The sequence below is a fragment of the Polyodon spathula genome, chromosome 3 (genome assembly GCF_017654505.1).
Source record: "Polyodon spathula isolate WHYD16114869_AA chromosome 3, ASM1765450v1, whole genome shotgun sequence".
Lineage (NCBI taxonomy): Eukaryota > Metazoa > Chordata > Actinopteri > Acipenseriformes > Polyodontidae > Polyodon > Polyodon spathula.
The window spans coordinates 57,979,685-57,992,503 of NC_054536.1; positions in this window are offsets into that span (position 1 = coordinate 57,979,685).

Below are 12,819 nucleotides of genomic sequence, written 5' to 3' on the forward strand. Positions count from 1 at the left end.
AAGCACAGAGCTTATAAAGACTCATGTGGAATCAACAGCTTTTCATTTGAATACAATAAAACAATATCACTCCATAACATACATTTGTCCCATGAGTTTAGAATATAAATTATTACAGCTGAAATCATTTTTCTAACTTTAAAAAGATGGATTTTTCAAAATATGTGAATGTCCTGCATGCCTTCAATACTAACTTTCTTGTGGTTATGTTTTCTGTAAAATCTCACAGATCTCATTTTACATTGCGATCTTGTACTTGGGAAACTTAACAGACAGCTTCTTGTACTATAAGTAAAATATTTGACTGATATAGAGTGCTTGACAGAATTCAGTTTAGCAAGTTGGGTACTAACTCATTTCTTCGTCTTTCCCAGCATAAACACAAACAAGCAGAATATTACATAAATATAAAGGGGACTGTGAATAGGATGATGGCGCTGCAGGGGTGGCCTCAGACCAGAAACAGACTCCAAACAAGTGAAGGGTGGGGCAGAACTAATGCCATGGCACTCAGTGTTTTATTAAACAAAAATAAACAGTTGAAACAAAACTGCACAAAAAAGAAAAGGCGCATTGGCCAAATAAACAAATAATGAACAGAAACAAATCAAGTATCTTGATGGTTTTTAGCCAGCGTGTATAGTAATTGTTTACTCTTTTTGCAGACTTACATTTCTCCTCCGACACTCCTCAACCCAAAATGAGCTTGGAGATGGGCTTTTATATATGTGACTGGAGCCTTAATTACCTATTAAAGAATGACCTTATTAAGGCTCCAGACACATTCCCACGAGCTTTACAGGGATGGGGATTCAATCCCATCCACACTTTATGAGACTGTTTTTTTCGCCGGTCTCAAATAGTAAACACAAAATACATACATTACAAATAATAATAATAATAATAACAATAATAATAATAATAATAGAACAGCGCACACATGTATATAAGGGCAGGACTGCCACAGGGACAAAAATAAAATAAAATATGAATTAAATATTTTAAGTACCAGGAGAAACATACTGTACACTGATCTCAACGTAAACATTATTTATGTACTGTAAATAGTTTATAGCCTTATTCCTTAAGTCTGAATAACTTAACATTGTTCCAATCTTTTAGGAGTCACATTGGTGAAATACTGAACTCAGCCAGAGGCCAAAATTCACTGTTCTCTAGGTTTGGAAGGCTTCTTGTGGTTTGGGTTCAACAGTAGAAGCCTCACATGCAGCCCTCTCCAGTGTAGATAAATATACTTTGAAAACCACCCTCACTTAGCTCAGATTTGAGCTTGAACTAAGGCCCATTTACTGTGTACTGTAAGTGTGGGAAAATCTGTAATTTGGCCTGTGGAGTTTCCATTGCTATCAATTGCATGATTTCCACCTGCACTAAATTACCCCCAACCCCAGCCCTAAAAGGTACGTTAATTAACACCAGTCTGGTGGGAAGCAGTACGCATGCCTCTTGAACCCTAAGTTAGGACTTTAAACACATTAAAACAACCACTTTAAAACATCTTTGCTGAAGGTTTTGATTAAGTTTATAATACCCCTTTAAAGGCGAAAAAGAATTGCTCACTGTGCAGTCCTTCATAATCTGTTTTTATTTTTATGTAGAGATTATTTAAGATGTACATATGAACCATTGTAACCACATGTTGTAGCTACTGCCGCCACCTTGTGCATTTCAGAGTTTTGTAGTTGAATGGGACTATTGCTTTATTTGTGTGAATGGAGCAATTATCCTTGGTTATACAGCTTCATATGTTCCATTGCTAAGTTGTACCAGGTTTTATAATGTTGTCATGCTATCATTATCTTCTTTAAACCTGAAATAGAGATAATATGGGGGTTCTTTTCAAAGGAAAACTGCTGGAGGATACTGCTATATGCCATTGTCTTGACCGTTTCTTAAAAATGCTTAACTATGCTTTGACAATGTAATAATGCATAGTCAAAGCATAGGTAAGCATGGTTAAGAATAGCGAGGTATGGTAAAGCATAACAATAAACATGGCAAACCAGAGTAAACTTTGGTAAATGCATTGCATAACCACGGGAAAACAAGGTAAAACTGCAAAATTATCATGGAAAAATACCAGTCAACTTGTATAAGGGTCTAGAGTTCTCAAACATGTTTTCTCTGCATTACAGTACAGCAAGTCATATGTCCACATTCAGTCACCAGTGGATTTAAGAAATAACATTCATTCTGCAGGGCATTTACTCACTAGCCTATTTCTTACATCAACTAGCGGCAGAGTGCCACAGGGAAATATGTAAGTGGTTACTCTCTGGTGTACCAGCAAGCACTGGGATGCTTTAAACTTTTTTTTTTTTTTTTTTTTAAATGACTACAACAGAAATTGATATACAAAGTGAGAGTAAACAGGAAGAATACAGTAGTTAAGATATCTCTGATATTTCATACCCATACCAAGTTTCTCTTAAAGCAATGTAGACTCATGCTTCTTTGCCCAGTATCAGATATCTGCAGACGTGTCTAGGCTGTGATTAAAACCCAGGTGCCTTGAGAGGGTCTTGGTTGTCATTGTATCTCAGCAGGACTCGATGTAAGCCAGGAGGTTGGTTTTAAGGTACTGATAGATGACACATTCCTCACAGAAATACAATCTGTATTAACAGTAACACTTCAAAGAAAACCACTTTTTCCCCTCATGCTTACAATATACAGCAGTGATAGAAAACAAAAATATCCGGAGGAGAGCTGGGTCAACCAAAATAAGCGTTTTTGTAGGTTAGCAAATGAAACACCTGGATGACAAAAAGGAGGCCCCAGTTACTTCATATGGTTACTGTATGACCGATAGAAAAAAAATAAAATGAAAATCTGACTTGTGTTAAGACATTAAAGCATTCCAGAGGCTGTTTAAGTCATGGGTCAAAAATTATAATATATATATATATATATATATATATATATATATATATATATATATATATATATATATATATATATATATATAACTGCTGTGCAAAAGTGTTTGACATGTTGCATTTTTCTACTCTGATGCATTATGAGCATCAACAATTTACTCAAAGCCTCCACTAGTGTTTTCTACTATTATAACAACCTTGACTTTCATAAAGAAGGAAAAACATTGAGTGAAATAGCTTGCGTCGCTTGATTTTCAAGGTATGGTATCTGAAGCATAATCAACAAGTGCAGAGAAACATCATCTGTCCTTGACAAACTCAGGACTGGAAGATGCAAAAAACTCTCTAGCAAGGATGAGCAATACTGGAAGATAATATCGTAAGGAATAGAAAGAAGACAAGCATTGAATTGATAACAGAACTGACAGAAGGCACAGGTGTCGTTGTCCATCAAATCAACCATACGAAGGTCATGAGATACAGTAAGAATACCTCTGTTAAGAAGGGGAACGACTATAAGGCTAAAATATGTACAAAAACACAGAAATTGGACTATGGAACAATGATCAAAGGTGATTTGGACTGTTGATGGATGGTTTTTAGACAGTTATTTGGGTCTTCCAGTCCTGGGTTTGCTAATTACAGATGATGTTTCTCTGTTACTTGTTGATTATGTTTCAGATATCACACCTTGAAAATCAAGCGATGTGTGCTATTTCACTCAATGTTTTTCCTTCTTTATGCAAGTCGAGGTTGTTATAATAGTAGAAAACACTAGTGGAGGCTTTGAGTGAGTTGTTGATGCTCATAATGCATCAGAGTAGAAACATGCAACATGTCTAAGACTTTTGCACTGCAGTATGCGTGTGTGTGTGTGTGTATATATATATATATATATATATATATATATATATATATATATATATATATATATATATATATATATATATATATATATATATATATATTACTTACTTACAGACTAGATATCATCGGATCGCTATGTTTTTCGTTAGGGAGTTAACCATATTGCATCTGTAATGTAGCATTTGTTGACTTCTGTGTACAGCTTGTGGTTCATTCCAAAAATATCTGTGGCTTCTGTGATGTTATTCCCAGGGTTTTCTTCAGTGAGAATTTGCACCACAACACTTGTAGTTATTTGCCTGTACTTAAAGTTTGGTAGAATTAGAAGACACTTTAATATTATTTTTATCTGCACTTTCAAATATACATTCTGCCTATTTTATTAAGGGGTTTATCTTGGGTTGGTTAAGGTGACTGTTTTAGTTTGCTGGTCAAAAGATCTGATGTTTGTCTGGTGTGTGTTTCATCAACAAAAGTGTATACATTAAAATTAAACATTTGAATGAGTCTGTTTTTTTGTTGTTTGTCAAACCTGGTGTGTGTGGAGGGTTGTGACAGTGTGCGCCGCGCATGTGTGTATTTGTGTGTTATAGGTTGCGTGTGGTATGTTAATGTTGGTGTATAGGTATTGGTGCACGGGATATAAATGGGTCTGTGTAGCACGAGTGATTTAAAATATATAGTTGTATTTAGGCACGGGGATTGCGTAATCATTTCACATGCTGGGATTCAAGTGAATAATTAATTGGTAGTTGAATTCCGGCACAACAGTTTATATAGATGCACATTTCACTCACTCAGGGTTGTGTGTTCATGAGTGGAAAATGGGTGTGGAGAAGAAAATAAAAATAAGAAAGCAACAATTGCTGCAATGTGCTGGAAGCACTAGCACAGTATTTGTTTGTCTGTTCCTCCACCGTTCTGTTCGTCTATTTATTTTGGCCTAAAGTGCCGTGTGCTGTTTTGTATAAGTCTTTTATTTTTCTGTCTGTTTATTAAACGCACTGAGCGCTGCAGCGTCTGTTTCACTTGCCAGCGCTGCCTGTGTCTGTGTACTTCTTTCTGGCCTGACATCATCCTACAGCCAGTCTGTTCACAGTGGTCTTTATTTTTTTTTGAGTGTGGTTTTATAACATTATTTCACATATCAGTTTCTTAAGTCACTTTTAAGTACTATAAATCTGTTTTCTCTCATATTTTTTGTTAAATTTGGATATCCACCATCAATAACCAAGATTGAGGAAGAAAATAAGAGCATCTCTAAATTCATCGCATCACATTCTAAGCAATGAAAATGATGATACATTCTTTTCTTTTCTTTTTTTACATATTTTTGAATGCATACTGCATTAGACAGGAAATAATTAATCCTAAAATAACCACAAAGCTAAAGCCACAATTAAAAGGCTTATTTGCCAACTAAACATACCGATTGTTACCAGAAAGACATAGTAAGAGATTATCATATAATTTTATAAATGATAAGTAAATAATATTACACATTATTGTATTCAAAGGTTATTCTATTAAATGGTACCTTTATATTGTTGTATTCTGTATTGTATATATCATTGAAAGTTTGAGATCTGCCTGACAGTGCTTTTAGTACAAGCAGTTGATGGACAATACATTTCAGCTGCATGAACAGCCACACAACAAAAATGTTAACAGCAGGGCCATTTTTAAATGTGAATCATTACTAAAAATATGCTGGCATAACTAGTGACTGTCACTGATGGCACATCAGTAATCACTAAATTAAAAACAAATATATGAATTCAATATTTGAAGCCTGAAGGAGTTTTTTTACAGCTGAAGGTAACACATTTAAATTTGTCTCAAGAGTCATGTCAAAATCATTGGCTTCATGTTGCTTTTTTGATTCCAAAAGCATCCTCATTTTCACTGAATGTCATAGAACCTACCGGTATTGCACGCTTTGTTTTGGCACATTTGACCAATTTAGATCACACTGAGATTGTTTTAAATGTTCAACAACAGAGTGTGATAGAATGATATGCCACCAGGTGCTATAGTGCTTCATATGATAGTGCTTCACTTTCTTGCACTTACACTTTTAGAGGTGCAAACCCTTTCTAAAGGGGGATATGTTTTTCACAAGTTGCAAATATGTAAAGAAAAAATAACAATTGCAAGCTCAATTCCTGTTTCTACTAACCCTTTTTATTGATTTTTTATATTAGTTTACACCAGGCTTAACAGATGTAAATGTTTTTCCTATAGTATAAAATCTTGGTTTTAATTAACAGCATTATTCTTAACAGAATTGTATTTGTAACACAGTAAGTGTAGATAATCTGGCAGATTGCTGGAAACCTCAAAAAAAAAAAAGTACATATGTTGGTCTTAGATGCCCATGTGTTAAGCCACAATCTTCACTGTGGTTCTCGAAATAAAATGGGATAATTGCTTAATGATTATCTAATAGGAGGAACATTATATTCCTGGGGTGTACAATTTTAAAAATGGTTTAGGAAAATGTAAGTGCACTTTAAATATGGGGCTGCAGTATGTGGCTGGTCCCTTTCCATAGTCATGCTGTAATGTCAACACAGTGTTTCTGTAATCACTGTCATGCCAGTACATACAGTTCTGTTTACTGTACACTGTTAGGAAATGTTTTATTTAAACTCTGTATTGCTATCTTTTCACCCAAAAGTACAAATAACAACTGTATTTTTTATGCAGTACTCTTATTACCTGGTTTCAGTTAGGATAAAGTGTAGAGAAGCACTTTTTAGACTAAACAGAATCACACTTATTTGTGACAAAGTACGAAAAATATTGTCATTGTTGCAGGTTGCAGCCTCTACTAGAGGACTGACTTCAAGCATTTTTTAAATTGTTTTTGTTAACATAAAAAAGCAGTGCTTTGGTCCGATTACATTTTTTTTAAGTATTGTTTTTTAAATGTAAGAAAAGATTTAAAGAAATGCTGGCAGTGGAAAATATTTGTGCATTTTTAAATTCATAGATATGTTGTTACACTTCTGGTGACTTTATACCGGAGGTAGGATTTTGGAAACCACCTGTGTACATTTTTTAGGCCACGTGCCAGTTCTAAATGATGGTTTTAATATCTGCCAGCGAGTGCAGCAGTTTTGGTTTGTGTTTTATAGTCCGTGTGAAACTCTCTGATAAGTTTCTGTAAGCATTTATTGCTGATACAACTGTAGAAGCCAAGAATACTGTAGAATTTAGATGCTGTCAGCATATACTGTACAGTGCTTTTGTTGTGGGTGCTTTAAAATATATTTTCAAACCAATGTAGGTAGGATTAAATTAAATATGCACAAATGTGAATGTGTTGATGTTTTGGTTTTTAATTGAAAAAAGGCAAATAATTAAGTTGTGCAATGTAATAATGGGTATAATGTTTTCACAGATGCTGGAAAACTGGCTCATTGCAAGTATTGCTACTTGTACAACTTAGTATGGCAATTTGAAGCCACAAAATTTTGCAGTCTTATAAAAATCAAGATACTATGGTCTAGTGCAACTGACTCAATCAGTGAAACAGAAATAGTTATTAGAATGGTCAGTGCTCTTGTAAAATGTCTTCCTGCGAACAGAACCTCATTGTGCACTGGCACTTAATTACATTTTCAAAATACTGTTTAAAATAACTTTGCACTTCAGTCACAGTATCAGTGATACTACACAAAATATCATGTTCCAGAAATATCATGTATTTAGTTGAGTTTGAGGAGTAATGATAATAAGAAATGCGTATTTAAAAAGTTGATTTATGAATTAACCAAGACTGCTTTGAGAAGCCAGGCAGGCTTTTGAAGATTGATCATTGTATTAGTTATTGATTATTTTGTTAATATCCAATTATTTCAAAAGATTATTTCTAAAGTTACTTATTGTTTTGTACTTGCTGTATGTATTGCTATTCTTTAGTTTATAAAGCCATCTGACTTTTATAAAGACTCTTGTTTTTCGTAAAACTCCCAGCTGAGAAGCATATGTTATCTGCAATGCGCCACGAATCAAAGCTCTAGTTTATCAAACATGGGGGCCTCCATTCATTCATTCCTGTGACTGCATCTCCCTCTGCAATGCCTTGTGCCAAACCAGGGCCGCTTTCAAATCCAATAATTTTTGATAAACAGTTATTTAATCTGACATGTGTGGCCCAAACTGTCCTGATTTTAATCAAATAGCATTTCAAAGATAGACAAGGGAAGAAACAATAGTTTTGATTATTTTAAAAATAGGTGCTTCGAGTTAGTGTAATGAACTTTGACTGATGGCCCGAGAAAAGATCAGTTTAGCACTAGTAAACAGACATGTCAAAATAAATTTAAAAAGTTAAGCAAGACACGACCCACCCACCCTCTCTCTCTCTCTCTCTCTCTCTCTCTCTCTCTCTCTCTCTCTCTCTCTCTCTCTCTCTCTCTCTCTCTCTCTTTTACACACACATGTTTGTATTTCATTGACTCTCACTATATTTTTATTTACTATTTCTAACTCCAGTCAGACAAAACTGCAGACAGAGTGAAAGTCGATAACAAACACATTTTAAGGCATATTTAACTCTGATAAATGTGCTTTCCACAATGGGGACATCCCCACAACGTCATTTTTTCAGGGGACGTTTGTGTGGGGACATTTTCTCAAATTTTGTCCGCACATTGATAGTTATATGCACACACCAGGGGCGAAAAAAACTTGTTGTCCAAGAGACAAAATGCTAGAAAAATCTACTTGTCCTTCTTAAAAATGTAGTTGCCCCCTCCCCGTCACGTGGTTTTATTTAACAGTGAATACAATCAATCAATTAGTGATTAACGGGCAGATCAAGCCTTGTAGCTTGACTGGTTCACTTAATTCTTCAACATACACAAAAGGTTCCCTGTGACCCCACCTCAATAAATGTATAACATACTTTAAAGAAATGTTTCTTTCAGTGCAGTTTGGAACATATTTACTAGTTTTGTAACTGCTGAACCCTAGATTTTTAAGGGACTTGTGTAGAATATGCCAAGTTTCTCTGCATTTTTTTTTTTTTTTTACTGATTTTCTACCAAAATGCACGCAATATTTATAGCAGACACCATCAAATTCTGCAAAGACGAAATATGTTTTTTTTCTTTTGTTTATTTCTATTATATACTTATTTTTTTAAACAGTGTACAACATTTTACAGCTATTTTTCCTCATCTAACATCTTGTCCCATGATGGCTAACTTGCTGCAGCAGGGTGATCCTGCTTTCATACCCTGATGAATTTATTTGTATTTTTTTTGGGAGGACAACATAATTAAAAACAATTACATGCATTAATTAATAATTACATGCACTAATTAATACATAAACACATTGCCATGAGATTAGGTTGGCCAGGGTGTCCTTGTCTCACCAGCGACCCCTGTGGTCTGGCTGGGCACCTGCGGGCTTGCCTGTAAGCTGCCCAGAGCTGCGTTGTCCTCAGACACTTTAGCTCTGGATTGGCTGGCCTGCTGAGTGAAAAGAAGCAGTCAGCTGACAACACACTCTTCGGAGGACAGCGTGTGTTCATCTTTGCCTCTCCTGAATTAGCACAGGGGTGGTACCGTTGAGCTAAGCCTAAATACAATTGAACATTCCAAAATTGGAAAAAAAAAAAAAAAAAAAAAACTGGTTAAAACTAATTGTTGACTACTAAATTTAAAAATAAATATCTGCTTATATGAGTAAGAAAGACTTTCAAAGTGTAACAAATCCTAAACCTTCCCAACACCTTACTTTTTTTTTTTTTTTTTTAAAGAAAAAATTGTTTTTGCCATTATGAAACATAAACAAATGCATGATGTACTGCAGAACTCATACACTTGTAGTGGATTACTGCAAACAGCAAGGTTCCATATATATAATAGCGTATTGTATATCATCCTTAGGGAAAGATAAACAGATACAACTGTGAGAAAAGCACCTGTCTCGTGTCAGCTTATCAAGCACACTGTGAACATAAACCATGGCTGACCTTTGCTCAGTGCTGCCAGGCCCAAACTAGCTCTGTACAAAAGACAGGCAGCTCATGTTAAGTGAAGCTGGGGTCTGGTCACCTTCCAGGATATGTATAGCATTGCCTGCAAGTAGGATTGTAGATAAGAAGCATAATGTTCAAGTGTTTGATGTGTGATCTTTAATTGTTATTGTATGTGGTGTTTCCTCAATGGCTTTTGAATGATGCAGGAGTCAGCACTACTGATTTCTGACCTTGCCAAGTCGTTTTCAGCTTCTTTCATTTTGGGAGAGATGGCTCCTCATTTGACTGACCTATTCTGTTCAGATTTTCTGAAAATGGTTTCAATTGGTGAATCCTCTGAAATAGCATTGTTTGCCAACATTTTGTCCAAGGTGGTTTAGATATTAAGGGGGTGATGTAAGTATAAGCCAAGTGCAAATAATTGCTGATGCAAAATTATAATTGCTTTACGGCCAGGCAATTATTTTGCACTGTGTCCTATGTAAACTTAAGAGCAATGCAAATTACTCAACAAGCATAAATAATGATCCGCAATTATGATAATTAGGGTCTCAACGATCGCATCGGTCTATTTAGTGGCCGCACTTGCAGAGTACATTAGTCGCTGTGTGACATTTGTGGAGCATGAATATACAAAGCAAAAAATAAATAAAATATGTCAGAAGGGCAGCAAAGTCCTCTTGGAGCATGGGAAAAAAAGAAGTTTTCTGAGGAACTGAGAGTCCTGAGGTCACTCAGCTTTAAACAGATTTGTATTGGAAAAGCCTCCGCCAACATCAGTTATGTGAGTGTCCTAAGGAAATTATATGTATTGGCCTTCCTGTTTTCAGTATGACATCCAGAAATTTGCTTAGCACTGTGGAAAAAATGGTTTGGGCTACCCCTCCAGACATTTCAACTGTGATCTGAAAGGAACCAGAGGTTGTGCAGAGAACACAGCACTTTCACATGTCCCTAGATTGACGCTGGTGTCTAGCGCATCCTTCAATTTAGCTATGAGGTCAAGGATGACCTGCGCAGTGAGGCGAAAAACGCTTTCACACCACATCCCCCGGCATCCCAAACAAAGTGACCCTGGGGTTGAATATGCAGGGTCTTCTTTGTCTTGCCCTTCTCCTCCGAATGTGTTCCTGTCTCTCCTCAACAAGAGCCAAGTGTCGCCGCTTCAGAAAGTGAACCACAGCAGCCATCCTGAAGCCAATGACAGGTCTCTGCAGGTGTGTGCTTTTATACAGCTTTTAGTTACTTGCTTCTACAGTGGTCTGCACCCCCTAAAGAAGAGATGTAAAGTTTTTGGAGCTTCAGCAAGTGAAAGGCAAAATCTGTGCATTATATTATAATATTTATGCTACCTTAGTATCGAGATCCCGTCCAATGCCATGCTCTTTTTTTCATTTGAATGCATTTCAATATAATTTGAATGGAAAGTGTAAATTTGATAGCGGGTGCAGAATGTCTGGTGAACACCGTTCTTTACATACGCCGCATTTTTAGCGACCAGTAAAATCAGACTTTCCGGCGACTAAACACGATTTACAGCAGCACTATGTAGGGGCGTGCGATAATACCGATATACCTGTATATTGCGATATTCATCAGGCAATACAACGCCAATTAAATTATTGATTTTTCTAAAGCAAATTATGTGAATTTGCATTTAGTTTGTACATTGAACTTGAGATAACATTTAATAGGTAATGCGTGCGTCTCGCATACGACTTTTAGGCTACTCCCCCTTTTCCAGCGAAATTTGGCTTGCTTTGAAAGCATCTAACGGGTAAATGTTGTCTTTGGTGGTTTGGTTATTTTTTAGCTATTCTTATGTATGTTTTTTCTATGTCTTTTGATTATGTATAACCATGATGCCCTGTGTAGTATATCATATTCTCCCCCGTCTTTTTTTCTGGCGCGCTGCATTCAATAAAATTATGAATTATGCAAGCTCTTAGTTATTTTTTATTCATCCCCAATTTAAGAACTGTACCAGTGCAATTTTAATTGTTTTTACATTTATTGTTAAAGACTATCTGCCGACAGTTCTGGACAATGTCATTTTACACTATATTCTGAATATCTCTCTTTTTTTTTTTTTTTTCCCTGGACCTACCTCATTTGATCTTGTCAGATAAAAACACAGTGGTTCTGGTTCTGCAAGTTGTGAGAAAAAAACCAACAAAAACAAAGCAGATACATGAATAAATAGTTTACAACATTACTTACCAGTATTTGTTTGTATTATTATTTTAAATCAATGTGTTGCACTTATTTATGGTTTTGTAATTTCTAATAAATCTTAAAAGCAAGGTCAGTCGTTTATTCCAAATCCCGGGTCTCTGCACTGATCGATATATAAAGCAGCTTTAAATCCGTGTTTATGGCCACAGTCACAGGATGCACTTTTGAAAAACATATTTAATAGAAAATGAAAATGTTTTTAATTTTTAATTTAATTTAAAATCAGTGTTTTTAGAGAGTTTGAAATAGTTTCCAAACCAGTACTGTTTTTCTATTGGGAGCTCTGGTACTACAGAGATCCAACAAAAATGAGTTACTGTGCATTTCCTATGAGTAGGGGTTACCTAATTATTAGAAATAGGGAAATTGAGAGGTCACCGCAAATTTTACCTCTTTTAGGGGCCAATGTATACCAGACTAGTACAGAGAGAAAAAAATATATAAAAAATTAATGGCAAAGCAAAAAAAGCAAAGTCTATTTCTGTTGTGTCAAGACATTTCCCAAAGAAGCTTTACATATAGATGGAGGTCAATTGTTTTGCCAAGTTAAATCAGTAGGCTATTACAAGTACCATCTAGCACAGTCCCCTCACTTCAAACAACCTGCTGCTTACTTTTTTAAACGCAGTTAGAATTTTAGACCTGAATAGACACGTTTTCTTTCTTTTGACTCGGTACTAGTAAAGTAAATTCTTGGATGGGACAACGAACGTGCTGCATATATTGCCTTTATTAAGAATGCCAGATGCCCTTGTGTAACTGAGTTTTGGGACTGTTTCTAATTGATTTCCACATCTGTATAAATGTCAGCAGCAACTG